The sequence below is a fragment of the Podarcis cretensis genome (assembly GCF_951804945.1).
Source record: "Podarcis cretensis genome assembly, chromosome: 14".
Classification (NCBI taxonomy): domain Eukaryota; kingdom Metazoa; phylum Chordata; class Lepidosauria; order Squamata; family Lacertidae; genus Podarcis; species Podarcis cretensis.
In genome coordinates, this window is record NC_137183.1 from 12,254,750 (window position 1) to 12,267,573 (window position 12,824).

Sequence of the window (12,824 nt, forward strand, 5' to 3'; positions counted from 1 at the left end):
TATTAAGGATAGACCATGCAAGCAGAGTAGAGTTAGCCTGGAGCTGGAAGCCTGAAGGCTCAAGTGGACAAGAATTCAAAATGAACCAGAAAGTAAGACTGACGAACAAGCCAGGAATTGAGATGAAGGACCAGTTGGGAGTCCAGAGGTAGGACTGAAGAACAAACCGAGGATCAGGACTGCAGAGTGACTAGGGGTGACTCCAGATGACCTATTTAATGAGTGGATATCCTGATTTGCTTACACAGAGGTTAGATTGCATCCAGTCTGTATTGAGCATTTGTTCTGGTGAAGAGCAGTAGGTGGGTGGAGCTCATACTTTGCTTCATAGATTTCTTCGTAGGCAGAGTTGAGATAAACTTTGTTTTTTTAATGAAAGCTGGCAGTTTGGAGCTCCTGCTAGTTATGGGGTCCAGTACATTTGTGCACCCTTTATCCACCTTCCAGTGGCCCTGCCACCAGAGATACAAGACAAATTTGATTCAGGTCACATTTAAAGGCAAAGCTATCTAATTTGCACTTTTCCAAACAATACACAAAACGAAACTCAACCACCCTCAGAATCTGCTCTTCTACAAATTTTGGAATGCGGTTCTCCTGTCAAGAAATGTGTAGAAAAATGCATATATTAAGGTAAGAGGTACATTAAAATGCAAATATTAGTGAAATGCAAACTAATATGGGAGTGCAGAGAACTGAAATTAAGCTTGTTAAAATGAGAAACAGATAAACTGAAATGAACTGATTCATGATCCCTATGCCTTTCTACAGGGAGGAAGTTCAACATTTTTGGGATAATATAGCTCACATCTCTATATGGTGTGGACTGTGTTCACATTTGGACGGCCATGAGTTGGACTAAAATACTGGTACTTGCAGTTGTGTTTGCTTTTTAAGGGTGGCTTCTTAAGCACACAATTCTTAAGCCTGCAATTCCTGTTATCTCTCCACAAATTTAAGGATAGCTTCTGCCTGGGAGAAACTATTGACAAATTTGCCTGTGTGTCACATTCTGTTATGCCAGTGGCTGATAATGCACCCCCATTGAGCTGTTCCATTTGACACCCCCCCTCAGTTCTGTGCTATCATGTTGGCATGGTGGGTTTCAGCTGGGCTCTGATCTTGTCTTAAATGAACAGCAGCATGCTCGGGAGAAATGGGAATAATTCCCTGAATTGAAAGCGGATGGATGACGAGTCTCCATTGAGGTTTTGCAGAGCTTGACCACGAGCGCCATCACCTCTGCTCTGCTCTCTTTCTTTCTTTTTCTTTCTTTTTGGTAGATGATAAAAATTTAATTTTTTTTCTTCTTACTTGCACTGATGATAGTCATTGTTTGGATGGTGGGCTTTTATCCATTTCCACAGTCACACCATCAATCAGCTGAACGGGGTTCCACAAGGTCACAAAAACAAATTAACCAAAAAAGCCACAAAAACGCAAAATAAATAGCAAAAACAAAAGTGACAAATACAGTGGTACCTTAATTCTCTCTCTCTTTTTAATTTTTTTTAATTCAAAGTTATAGCAAGACATATTATCCAAAAACATATCCTTATTTCCCCCCCATTTTTCCTCCCTCCCCCTCCCCCCACAGAACCCCCACCCCACCCCACCCCCGACCTCTCTCAGTTCCAGTCTTTGTTTTCTCCAATAATGCTGTTTTCTGCATGTTACACAGTTGTATAGATCCTCAAACTGTTTAGCTGATTATTATCAGTAAAAAAATTGTGAATGTTTATTCAAAACCTGCCAAGGAGTCCAGTTCGCTTTGTTGCGTCTTCAGATACTTTGTGAAAGGTTCCCATTCATCCTTAAAGTCACAGTTATCCTTGTCCCGTAGCTTATATGTCAATTTTGCCAGTTCTGACCTCTGCTCTGCTCTCGAGGGGCACCTAGCATTATTACTCTGAATTTTGCGGAGCTCAGATTCGTTTCATCTGCAGTCTACGATCTCCTTGCCTTCCTTCTGTTCCCACATTCAGGGGGTAAATTACTATAATTATGGATTTGTTGAAGTGGAAAGCCATGAAATTTGGTGGAATTGCTTTAATCTTTTCCCAGACAGATATATAAATATATCACAATCAGCAGTCTGCTTCTGTTTCTCTCTCTCTGTAGAGTTTTCAACCAACCAACCAGAAAATACAAACCTAGCAGTTTTCTTGCTGCTGTTTTTAAAAAAGCATCCGGGTCAGTAGCCCAATTTTATTTTATTTTGTCTGAAAGGAAAAGAAGCCTCTTCTCTCTTGAGAGGAAGCCAGAGAAATGAGGTAGGCAGGCCTTGTGTTAAAGCACAACCTTAAAGAGTCAGGTGAGCTCTGCACAGCTGCTTGTGGAATGCTCTCCCAACATAGGCTCATTGGGTGCCATTTTTATCTACATTTGGCACTGGGAAAAACCTTTCCCTTTTTGACCCTTGATTTGAGGGGGTTTTAAGTGCTCGTGGCCTCTTTTAGTTGGGCAGGATCCGCAAGACTGTCTTCTATTTGTATGGATGCACTGCAAAGTTTTTATTGGTTGTGTTTCTTGTAATTGGTTTCAGTGTTTATAATATTTATATAGGGATACGGGTGGTACTGTGGGCTAAACCACTGAGCCTCATGGGCTTGCCGATCGGAAGGTTGGTGGTTCGAATCCCCGCGACGGAGTGAGCTCCCCTTGCTCAGTCCCAGCTCCTGCCAACCTAGCAGTTCGAAAGCATACCAGCATGAGTAGATAAATAGGTACCACTGCAGCGGGAAGGTAAATGGCATTTCCATGCGCTCTGGTTTCTGTCATGGTGTCCTGTTGCACCAGAAGCTGTTTAGTCATGACCCAGAAAACTGTCTGTGGACAAATGCCGGCTCCCTCTATCTGAAGCAAGATGAACGCCGCACTCCATAGTTGCCTTTGACCAGACTTAGCTGTCCAGAGGTCATTTGCCTTTTACCTTTACTTTATATTGTAAATATAGTACTTTACCTGCATAGTTTTTACTGCTACTGTTGCTGAGAACTAACACAAGACTATGCGTAAGTAAACCAATTTTTAAACTTACTTCTCAGTCTGTTGTCTGATTTTTTGTTAAGCAGGGTAGAAACGGGGGAATCAGCTTGAAAATGAGGATGAGCAAATTCACCCTATAGTCAAATTTGACAGGACTTAACCATCCAGGGGTCCTTTAACTTTACCTAATATTTATATATTGTGTTTTAGTGCTTATATTTGACTTTCTGACAAACATACTTCCCAGTCCTTACAGTCATGAATGCTCCAAACTTTAAGCAACCTCTAAGCAGGGCCAGATATAAATGCGATGTAAAAGTCAGAGGTAGCTTAGGCTGAGAGGCAGTGACTGGCCTAAGGTCACCCAGTGAGTTTCCTGCTCGAGTGCGGATTATAACCCTGGTCTCCCAGGTCGGAGTCCAACACTCTAACCCATGGGTAGGCAAACTAAGGCCTGGGGGCCAGATCCCGCCCAATCACCTTCTAAATCCAGCCCACAGATGATCTGGGAATTAGCATGTTTTTACATGAGTAGAATGTGTCCTTTTATTTCAAATGCATCTCTGGGTTATTTGTGGGGCCTGCCTGGTGTTTTTATTTGAGTAGAATGTGTGCTTTTATTTAAAATGCATCTGTGGGTTATTAGGGCAACAGGAATTCATTCATTATTATTTTTTCAACATATAGTCTGGCCCACCACATGGTTTGAGGGACAGTGGACCGGGCCACGGCTGAAAAAGTTTGCTGACTGTTATGTACTGAAGTTCTCACCCTGGGCCAGCAGGGGGATACTGTAGATAATTTCCACTCAGGTCCACATATACAAATAAGGGATTGAAAGTGACGTTCAGTGATTGGATAGTTACAGAAAGTTGTTACAGTTGCGTTGTAGTGGAGCTCTATATAAGCAGGCTGGCTGAACCCTTCAGTTCAGTTCTGTTCTGGCCTGTGAATAAACAAGAGCTGTTGAAGAATCGCTGTGTCATCTGATATGTTCACCCACAACTTAACACTGACCCCTGCTCTAACCGCTGAACCACAATGTGCAGAAACCGTCCTCCTCTTCAAAGGTCAAATGTAGACAAGTTGTTCCACCCATCTTTGCTTCTGGCCCTGCCAGCTGCTGGCATGTGGCCCTGGGAAGGTTGCTGAGAAGGGAATGTGGGCCTCAGTCTGGAAAACTTTCCTCATCCATGGTCTATAATATGCAGGGCATTTTTTTCAGCCAGAACTCTCCAGAACTCAGTTCCGGCACCTTATAGGTGGGTTCCATTGCCATTATAAGAGGCATTCATGTTGAGTTCAAGCACCTCTTTTTCTAGAAAAATGGCACTGCTTATATGTGACTTGTTACCTGTTTCAGCAGATGCGTTTTGCATTTCCAGTTCACTCTCTTTTTTTCATCTCGTAAAGTTTGATTAAAATAAAATGAAATAAAGGGAACCCTAGAGAACTGCAAAGAGTTAACCAAATAGCTGTGGCTAAGTACAAATAAAAATCCCATTAAGCCCTCAGCAGATGCTGCCTGACACTTAGCAATTTTTTACTGGGCTCTGAAACCAATTTCCGTGCGGAGTCTTGATACAGGTCATCCTTGTGGTCAGCCTTCAGATCAGGATATCTATGGGAGGGATGGAAGGCTTCTTTCCAAAAGGCAGAGGAATGCTGATTGCTAGGAGACGGGGGAGGTACTGTTCCTCACTTTCTCTTAAGAACAGTTTCTTGGCTTTCATGCCTTGCTTTGTGGAGTCAGGGCTGTTTCCGTTCTTTCACTCATCTCAGCACCAGCACACAGCACCTTTCGAGAAGCTGACAGGGCTCCAATGTAGGGCTGGCTGATATCTGATTCTCAACATCATGATATATCACCAGCTAAATATCATGATATCATGATATATCATGATATTTGTTGTTGCTTAGTCGTGTCCGACTCTTCGTGACCCCATGGACCAGAGCACGCCGTGATCCACCTGGAACAGGAACCGGCAAGCCACTCCAGTATCCCTGCCAAGAAAACTCCATGGACAAAGACAACAGACATATCACGATATATCACGATATAGATCTGCAGTGGCAGAGGGCCTTACCATATGGTTACCAGATTTTTTTCAATGAATCTGGGGACACTTTTTTTTTGTTGAAGCTGAGTAGCACCAGGGAATCAGTAGTGGGGATGGTGAGGCAAAAGATCCTGGGCCCTAGCACACATGTATGTTGTATAAAGGTGCAAAGCCCTTCTTTCGCACCCTGTGAAACATAAATGCTCAGTTTTTTAAAAACTGGGCAACGGCTGCCCGCCTGCAACTCCCGAGCCTCCCCTGATCAGTCAAAACAAAGGGTGAAGGGGGCAGGAGATCTGTACCGCCGGACGTCCCCGGTTCCCCTTTGGCAGTGGCGGCGGCAGCGGCAATCAGCAGCCCAGAGCCAGCCTGATGGCGCAGTTGGCTCTGGCTGGCTTCAGGAGCTGCTCGCTGCCATGGTGCCCACCATTTTTCCTTGCCAGAAGTCCCCATATGATTTGTTGTGCTCTGGGCGGCTGAGGCTGCCGCTGCCACATTTCCTGGGGACAGATTTGCAAATCCGGGGACTGTCCCCGGGAACTGGAGACATATGGTTATCCTCCCTTACCACACCTCCCTGTGGTGGCAGAAGGTCCCGCCGTACCTCCCCACAGCGACGGAGGGTGTACTGCACTTCCCCGCAGCAGCTGAGGGCCTTGATGAGGCTCCCTGGGGCGGTGGAGGGCCTTAAAATGTAAGGAAGCAGTAGATTGAATAAAAACACTAAATAAACTTCCATATATTACCGTATTTTTTGTCCCATAGGACGCTCCGTCCCATAGGACGCACCTAGTTTTTTGGGGGGAAAATAAGGGAAATTTTTTTTCCTTTATTTTCCCCCCAAAAGCAGGTCGGGGAAACCGAACCAGGTCGAGGAATGGCGCTGCACCACCCTGCTGTCCCCCGAGTTTGTGGGGCTGGCCGATGTCTGCCTCAGGCGGCAGGCTGCTATCCGCAGCGTGGGGAGCCCTGCGGAGAACTCCTGCAGGGCTGCCTAGGCTGTGGATGTGTTCCCGAAGCGCCGGATGCTCTGCTTTCAGCGTGCCCGGTGTTCCGGGAAGCAGGCTACTATCTGCAGCCTAGACAGCCCTGTGGGAACTCCCGCAGGGCTGCCTAGGCTGTGGATGTCTTCCTGAAGCCTGGAGAGCGAGAGGGGTTGGTGCGCACCGACGCCTCTCGCTCTCCAAGCTTCAGCGAAAGCCTGCATTCACCCCATAGGACACACACACATTTCCCCTTCATTTTTGGAGGGGAAAAATTGCATCCTATAGGGCGAAAAATACGGTATATTTAATATATTTTCAACTAATTTATGAGTAGTTTAAGTGATTTACTAGTCAAGTTGCATCTGCTTCCCCACTCAGAGGTCTGAGTTGAATCTGTGCATGCATAAGCCCCACTGAGTTCAACCAAACATACTTCTACTTTCCTGGGAGTAAGCCCCACTGAATTAAGTAGGGCTTGCTTGTGTGTAGACACACATTTGCTTTCACTGCTTACTGTAACCTGAAGCGTCTGTAATCTGAAGCGCCTGTAACCTGAGATACAACTGTACTCTATCCTGAACTTTTTAGAGGAAGGGTGAGTTTAAAATGTATCTATATTTTGTATTTTAAATTGTGTTTTTATGTTTTTGCCATGGGCTTTGGCTAGCACAATAAACTTACTGATGATGAAAACCTGATAGCCGTGATGTGTTAAGATAAGAAGTAAATACATAAAAGCCTCACAATTCATCAAAAATGTCTGCGAACTGAATTAAATATATTGTTGGCTAGAAAGGTACAGATTTACTGCGATGCACACTCGAGACAGAAATCAAGTAGTCTTTCTTTCATAAATAATGTGCCCCCATGCCAGACATAAAGCTGTTTGATGTGCAGTCTTGGGAACATGCAACGTAAGGGAATCAAATTATGTGTACCTCTACTACCTTCCGAGTATAGAAAATAAAATTACACAGAAATTTGCTGTCTGGGTCCTTGCCAGCTGAATTATGCCTATTGCACACACACCAATCCCTGGAAAGGTAATGGGAAGAAGAGATGGATTTCAAAAACTCTGTCACTATCAGTGGCATAGCGTGGGTTGCCAGTTCCCACTGCGGCGCAGAGCGGAGCGAATGGGTGGGTGGGAGGGAAATGGACAGAGTAAGTGTGCACATTCAACTGCCTAAGGTGTCTGCATCACCCAGGAGATAGCAGCCACAGAAATAAGAAAAGAAGAGTCACTCCATTGTCTGGAGAGATCACTTCCTGGTTCACACAGAGAAGCTGGTTTCAATGGAGCCCAGAGACAGAAGCGTGTAGCTGTATTGAGGCAGCACTGGGAGTTGAAATTTTGCACCCCAACAATTTTTGCATCCCAGGGCAACTTCCCCCAGCCCTCCCTCCACTACATCACTGGTCACTATTACTTAGCAAATGGAACGGTTGCCCTGATGTGGCTAATTTGGGCAGAGTTTGACCTTCGGGACTGAGGTCCATTTAAGGTCCATTTAACGCTTTAAGGATGTGTAAGGACCTTTCTTTCATTTCTCTATTCTTTTTCATTCTTAAACTTTTTTTCACGTTTCTTTCATTCCCCCCTTAAAATTGTAACTAGTTCATTCATCCCCCCCCCCATTTATTTCAGTGGGAGGCTTTTCTCTTTTTAAAGAAAAAATATTTATAATTTTCACTTTTACAAATTTCACATTTATATTCATCAAAAAGAAAAAATATAATTATTCATCAACTTCCCTCCCTACTTTCCACTGTTCATTCTAATTATCCTCTGCTGCTACATATTCTAATTACTCCACATTAGTTTTTTCCTCACTTTATCCCAACTTAATTAATTTACTCTAATCCTGCTAGCGTTTTAATTTGCTCGCGATGATTCTTCAGATACTCTGCAAATATTTTCCACTCTTCTTTAAACACTCTTTCTTTCTGATCTCTTATTCAGCTGGTTAAACTTGCAATTTCTGCGTTTTCCATCAATTTCGTCTGCTATTCCTCTGTTGTTGATACTGTTCCCTCCCTCCATTTCTGGGTCTATAATATAACATTTTTAGGCATTCTGCTACCCCTTCAATGGCTCAGGCTTGCAAACTTTCAAGTAGCTGGACAAAGACTTTCTGTTTGGAGGCAATAAAAAAAATGGACAGAGATGCAACCTACAGTTATCTAAGCAGAATGTGCTATACACACAAAAAATGAAGTAATTTTATTTTATGTTTTGTTCAGCGATTGCTCGCCCCATTTGTATTCTCTCAGAATCTCTGTTTAACAAAGAGCAGACTGTCAGAGAATTCTGCTTCTACCTGTTAATGGCACCTACCAATTAAGCGGAGAATTTTGAGAGGCATTTTCCATTCAGCCTAGGAACGAGCGCAGCAGGGAATTCTTTAATCATGGTTCAGGTACAGCCACCGGAACAGTAACCTCTCTGCTTCTTTGACAAAAATCGCTGCTGGCAAGAGCTTCAGGCAATGCTAGCTTGTTCCCTATATGAACAAGGAACATCCCTCTGTCAAGTTCCTCTTACTTCCTGTACCTTCTCAATATTTCCCTTCCATGGGGATGCTGATGAGACCTAATGCTGCCCTCACCAAAATGAGTCAGAGAACCTTGAGCAATGCATAAATCTGGTGGCGTCCCACAATACCCAAGAGGCCTGCAGAGATCTTGCTCACCAGAGCAAATGCTTGATTTTATTCCAATAAGATTCTGTTTTTTGCTGCTGTTCTGTTTTTTGCTGCTGCCTTGAACCCTGAAGTTTGCTGCCAGGGTTCCAAAGTAGCCTTCAGCTAGTTGCCATCTATGTGCTGCCATTAGCATTTAAATTCCTGCAGGTGACAAGGGGGGAGGCACACAGATTCCCACAAAAGGCACACACATCTCCAACATGGCACCTGTCTCCTCGGTCATGAGGTGGAGAGGGTGGTTACTGTTTTCTCACTTGAAAAATACATAGAGCTGAAAGAGGAAGTGGGAAGAGAGGCACTCTTTCCCACTTCCTCTTTCAGCTCTATGTCCCTTTGAAAGCTCAGTTTAATTCTTCTGGAGATCCAGCTTTTACCCAGATTCTTTGGGAGCTAGCATGGAAGGAGCACCCTTGATTTGCAGGGGTTGGTCATTTTGACCAGGATTGCAGAGGGGGAAAAGCAGGCGACCCTGGGCCCTCCTTGACGAAGGATGGTCCTCTGTTTGAAGGTGGTCCTCTGTTTGAAAGGCTGCCCATAAAATCATCGAATCACAGAATTGTAGAGTTGGAAGGGTCATCTAGTCCAACCAGGAATCTTTTGCCCAATGAGGGACTCAAACCCACAACCCTGAAATGAAGAGTGAGCTACTCCATCTGGTACGCAGGCTGAGACCCTACCTGCCCGCGGACTCTCTCACCAGAGTGGTGCATGCTCTGGTTATCTCTCGCTTGGACTACTGCAATGCGCTCTATGTCGGGCTACCTTTGAAGGTGACCCGGAAACTACAGCTAATCCAGAATGTGACAGCTAGACTGGTGACTGGGAGCGGCCGCCGAGACCATATAACACCAGTCTTGAAAGACCTACACTGGCTCCCAGTACGTTTCTGAGCACAATTCAAAGTGTTGGTGCTGACCTTGAAAGCCCTAAATAGCCTCAGCCCAGTATACCTGAAGGAGCGTCTCCACCTCCATCGTTCAGCCCGGATTCTGAGGTCCAGCTCTGAGGGCGTTCTGATGGTTCCCTGACTGCAAGAAGTGAGGTTACAGGAAACCAGGCAGAGGTCCTGCTCGGTGGTGGCACTCACCCTGTGGAATGCCCTCCCATCAGATGTCAAGGAACTAAGCAACTATCTGACTTTTAGAAGACATCTGAAGGAAGCCCTGTTTAGGGAAGTTGTTAAGTTTTTAATGTTTGATGTTTTATTCTGTTTTAATATTCTGTTGGGAGCTGCCCAGAGTGGCTGGGGAAACCCAGCCAGATGGGCGGGGTATAAATAAATTATTCTTATTCTTATTCTTATTCTTATTCTTATTCTTGTTCAGTTGCTGGGAATTGTAACTCTGTGAGAGGTAAATTTCAGTGCCCAGGATTCTCTGAGGGAAAGAAGGTGGGCTAGACGCTTGGCAGCTACCTGAAGTTGCCCAGGTGCCATGGGCCTGGCAGAGAGAGCGTTCCTGGAGCCCAGAGCCCATTGGCTCCAGTCCTTGGCCAGGCTCTGACCTCACAACCAGCTGTGGAATCCTGGGGAATGTTTTGTTTCCTAGGAGACCAGGTGAGTTGCTTGAAAGGATCCCTGGCTAAGTTGAAAGCCCAGTCAGTTGGAGCAGTTAGCAGCCATTCAGATCCCTTCTTCTGTTCTTGTCTTGAAAGCTGTGCAGATGGATTGACGGACTTTCTGGACATCTTTGGATTTCTTCTCCCATAGCACAATGTGCCGCTGGCTGCACAGAAGGTAAAGTCATGGGCAAGGGGGGAGACATCCTGAAGATTTGTGCCCCCACCACATGCCCAGTTCTTAAAGATGCTCCTTGGTTATTTGACCTTTCTAAATCCCATGCTGGGTGTTACATGAGCCAGCAATTTTCCCAGGGAGTTTTCTGATGAATTTTGAGTTCCCTTTTTTGTCACTATCCAAATTGCAGCAGAATTACCACCCCCACCCCAAATATTCAGGAGAATGCCCACCCCTCTCTGGGCTTCAGCCAAAGAGAAACAGAGGGAAAAGTGAGCGGTGTTTGCTAACACAGCCTAGCCTTATTAATTCTTCCTCTCAGCTCCCACGTTCCTCAGAGAAAAGGTGTTTTCATGGAATAATACAATAAAGCACCAAGAAAGGCAACTAGGTGCACAAACAGGTTTTTAAAAAGATGCCTAGAGGCAGCAAATGTGGGTGAGCACCCAGGTGGAGAGAGAAGGTGTTTCCGTAATACAATGAAGCCCCCCCCAAAAAAAACTTTAAAAGAACATTCAGCCCACTGGAACGTATGATACACCATGACCAAATAATGGACCACTAGCCAACCAACTCATGGGCAAACAGGTGAATTTAAAGGAGGTGCCAGAAACTGGACCACAGTCATGGCCTGCCTTATTTCCTTCGATACTCCAGAGGGGTGCAAAGTTGGGAGGATTTGGGGGAGCTCTAAGGGGAGCCTAGATCCAGCTGCCTGAGCCTTCTGCTTGGGGGTAAATGCCGGGGTGGGTCAGACACTTGGCAGCTGCCTGAGGTTGCCCAGGTGCCATGGGCCTGGCAGAGAGAGCGTTCCTGGAGCCCAGAGCCCATTGGCTCCAGTCCTTGGCCAGGCTCTGACCTCACAACCAGCTGTGGAATCCTGGGGAATGTTTTGTTTCCTAGGAGACCAGGTGAGTTCTTTGAAAGGATCCCTGGCTAAGTTGAAAGCCCAGTCAGTTGGAGCAGTTAGCAGCCATTCAGATCCCTTCTTCTGTTCTTGTCTTGAAAGCTGTTCAGATGGATTGACTGACTTTCTGGACATCTTCAGTTTTCTACCCCCATGGAACAATGTGCCGCTGGTTGCGCAGAAGGTAAAGTCATGGGAAAGAGGGGAGACATCCTGAAGATTCGTGCCCCCACCACATGCCCAGTTTTTAAAGATGCTCCTTGGACCAAGGACCTTGGTTTTTGACCATTGCAAGTATCATGCTGGGTGTTACGTGAGCCAGCAATTTTCCCAGGGAATTTTCCGATTAGTTTTCCGAGTTTTCTTTTTTTTGTCACCATCCAAATTACAGCAGAATTACCATCCTCCCATCCCAAATATTCAGGAGAATGCCAAGTTACAGGGAACCAGGCAGAGGGCCTTCTCGGTAGTGGCACCCGCCCTGTGGAATGCCCTCTCACCAGATGTCAAAGAGAAAAACAACTACCAGACTTTTAGAAGACATCTGAAGGCAGCCTTGTTTAGGGAAGCTTTTAAAGTTTAATAGATTATTGTATTTTAATATTCTGTTGGAAGCTGCCCAGAGTGGCTGGGGAAACCCAGCCAGATGGGTGGGGTATAAATATATTATTATTATTATTATTATTATTATTATTATTATTATTATTATTATTATTACTCTCATTCCCATACCTGCTAACATTTCTTTGATAAAGATAGGGCCATCCTATTCCATAATAAGAATAATTTTATTTTTATACTCCATCCATCTGACTGGGTTGCCCCAGCCACTCTGGGCAGCTTCTAACACATATAAAAACATAATTAAACTTTAAACATTAAAAAACTTCCCTATAAAAGGTTGCCTTCAGATGGCTCAGGGGTCGAATAACTCCAGACCCTCCAACATTTCCCCAATGAAAATAGGGACATCCTACCATACCCTTTGACATTTCTCTGATAAAAATAGGGACAGCCAAAGGAAAAGCGGGACCTTCTGGGATCAAATCAGAAACCAGGAGGTGCATACATTGAGTAAAATAGAAACATCGCCACCCGACCCCACCCCTACCCACCATGGCCCCCTCAACCTCTTCCTCCCTTTTCTTCCTAATGTAACACTAATGTCTCAACAAATGAAACTGAGCTGTAGAAAATGTAATTTGAAAAAAGAGACATTGCACATACTTTTGTAAACCAAGAAATCTTTAATTAAAAATACTTTTTTAAAAAAAGAAAAAGAAACCAGGAGGGCTTCTGTAAATCTTGGACTTTCTCTGGAAATAGTAATAATAATATAATAATAATTTATTATTTATACCCCGCCCATCTGGCTGGGTTTCACCCAACCACTTTGTTGTGGCTTCCAACAAAATATTAAAATACAATAGTCTGTCAAACATT